The sequence below is a fragment of the Papilio xuthus genome, unplaced genomic scaffold, assembly GCF_000836235.2.
Source record: "Papilio xuthus unplaced genomic scaffold, Pxut_1.1 DF826923.1, whole genome shotgun sequence".
Taxonomy (NCBI): Eukaryota; Metazoa; Arthropoda; class Insecta; order Lepidoptera; family Papilionidae; genus Papilio; species Papilio xuthus.
This window is the reverse complement of record NW_013531726.1, coordinates 6279753-6282760: the sequence shown is the minus strand read 5'-3', so window position 1 is coordinate 6282760 and position 3008 is coordinate 6279753.

Genomic DNA, 3008 nt, shown 5'->3' with positions numbered 1-3008 from the left:
CTAGTAATATTATAAAGAGGAAAGATTTAATTTGTTTGCATTGAATAGGCTCAGAAAGGACTGAACCGATTTAAAAAAGTTGAAAAGCTACACTATTCCCGGATGACATATTTATTTCTTGATTTTTCTTTAAATTCCGCACGGACGAAGTCGTAGGCAACTGCTAGTATAAAATATCTAGCTTCCAGACTTTCGTTTTAATATATTTATTATATCTACTAAATTCAGGGTAATACGTGACCTAAATAAAACATGTGATTATAAAAATATTTGCATTCACACTTATTTACGAAAGTTATTTTTGCGCGCCATTTCGACTATCAAATTTTAATATAAATATAACGTAAAAATACAGTGACATAAATTAATAAATTTTTTGCAAAGAGTAATGAAATTTATAAAGTTATTTTATGTCATTGAAAAAAAAAACGTTAGTCGAATTATTTTTAATGAAAATCATAATACACTAAATTCATTTTTATTTATTTTTTACATTGAAACTCTTTAGAAGAACTGAAAAGAACACCGGACAGTATCTTACATAAAACTTTAGTTAATGTCAGCGTAACCGGAATGTAGTTATGTAAAATGTGGATTAAGCATTGCTCCTGCAAATACAAGAGTAAACGCTTTGCCAAAATGCAAAGTCAGTGTGTACGAAGCCTTATTTATAGCGCAATGTGTCATTAAACATCGCTGCGAACGTAGCGTCCTCTAACGACCAAAATATACAACTACAAATATTGACTAACTATGATAATGGAAATACGATTCAATCCAAAGAGATTGAAACCGCTTCAAGTATTTCCAAACGGTATATTAATTTTGCATTTGAAAATTAAACTGTCAGACAGTCTTTAAATGGTTAAGTAGATTTCCTATACTACACACTAAGGGTCTCCCTTAACGGATTTAGTGAGGCATTAAATTTTAAGGAATGGCAATAATTTTATGTTCAGGTCACAACTAAGCTACATCTCTTTCAAGTAAAACCCAAATTATTCTGGTTTGACATCTTGTTATCTCTATTTTTTCTTAGAAGAATGAAAGAGACGACAGTATTCCTTTATACAAAAATTTAGTCTGTAGACGGTTTCGGTTACTCAATTCTAGAAAACTTCGGCATTAGACGTGACGTCACGCATGACCTTTATAATTCTGTAACAGATATAGAATGAAGGAAGAATTATATACAAATAAGATTAACCCACGGAAAACAATTCGCTAAATTAATATTGCAGAATATACGAGTACTTACTGCCCGAAGCAATCTCTGCGTGCTTGTCCCTGGTTACATTAATTTAATTTAATGAATGTAGTAATTTATATATCATTTTTCTTAAGAATATCTTTGTTAAACTATGAGTTAAACAATTGTAATTTATGCTGATGTATAGAAAAGTAACTTACGCTATTTTTTATGTTCTGACGAAGTCGTGGATAACAGCTGATTTTTAAATTATCTTCAAAACCCGAACACTTTAATCTAAATTATAGCCTTTTCACTAATTATTAAATTTCGATTCTGTGACCTTTCACATTTGTTCGTAAATTGCCTTCAATTAAGATCTTTTCAAAGTATAAATACTTCAAAAATACGTCTTTGAATAAATATCACAATTTGAGACCAATTCTACGGGTGATTTACATTTTGTATTATTTAAATTATTAAAAACTTGAAGCTTATTTCTACAATCTTATCTTAGTTTTAAAAATATTTTTAAAGCATTAATAATGAAAAAAAAGCCTATAACATAATGTAGAATATAATATAAATTTAATATTAAATCAAAGCGCTTTATGTTTTACCGGAAATATTTACAGACAGCGCCTTACGCTTTGTTGTAGCAATTAGTTTAAATGAGAAATTGTCTCTATTTTCTGTCAGTAGAAATTAAATTGTCGCTATCCGTTTTCAAACGAATATTGTATTGTAATTAAATTACAAGTATTAAACCCAAGCGGTTAAAATAATTATCTACCATGTTGGTAACACGAGACGTACGTAAACCAAAACGTTACGGTGTAATTCTGTATCTTGTACGTAATTAAACCATTCTGTTTCATATGCGTATGTTTTAATACATAACCAATTCATTTAAAAGCTAATGTATTTCGACACATCTAACGAAAAGAGTTACATTTAAAGAGGTCATTTAATAAATGTAAAACTAAACTAAAATATTGATACGTAATGTGACGTGGTCAATGCTTATTAATATTATAATTGTGAATATTTCGATGTATGGACCGATGGATGGATGTTTGTAAGAAGGTATCTCCAAAACGGCTCTATAGATCTCGCTGAAATTATTTTTTTAATTCACTTAATTATTTTTTTTTAATTCTACGCGATCGGATTCACGGGCAACGACTTGTTAAATTAAAAACAAAAAAATAGTCTCCTTTAGGCTACAGATAACTTGAACATACATAATCAATAAATCATAAAAAATCAGGCAAAATATTACAACAAGAAATTATATATCTTTGTATCATTAAAACATATTAAACGTACTGTTTATCAGACTAATTACATAAAATAATTTAGAGCTAAGAATTTCACGTTGCGAAGGAAGCGGAGCTCGAAAGGGGCGACTTAATGAATTGCTACCTAATCAATTTAATTAAATGGTTACTTTGTAACATTATTAATTCTCACAGCAAATATATCTAAGAACTAACTGTCGCCCGCGAGTCCGTCTACGCTGAATTAAAAAAAAACACTTAAGTAGCCTACGTGTTCTTCCAGGCTATGCTGTACATGTATGTCAAATTTCATATACCTTCAATCAAACATCCATCCATCTAAACATTCGCATTTATAATATTAGTAAGATAAAATATTAAAATAATTTCAATTGACTACGCACTAGTCAAGAGTTTGCTTGATAGATATTTGTTATCGAAACTTATTACAGAATAGAATGATACGTCATTTTTTTAACCATATTGCTGCCGTAGTCAAGACTACAAGCGACAAAAATAATCGAACGTCGTCGACTTAA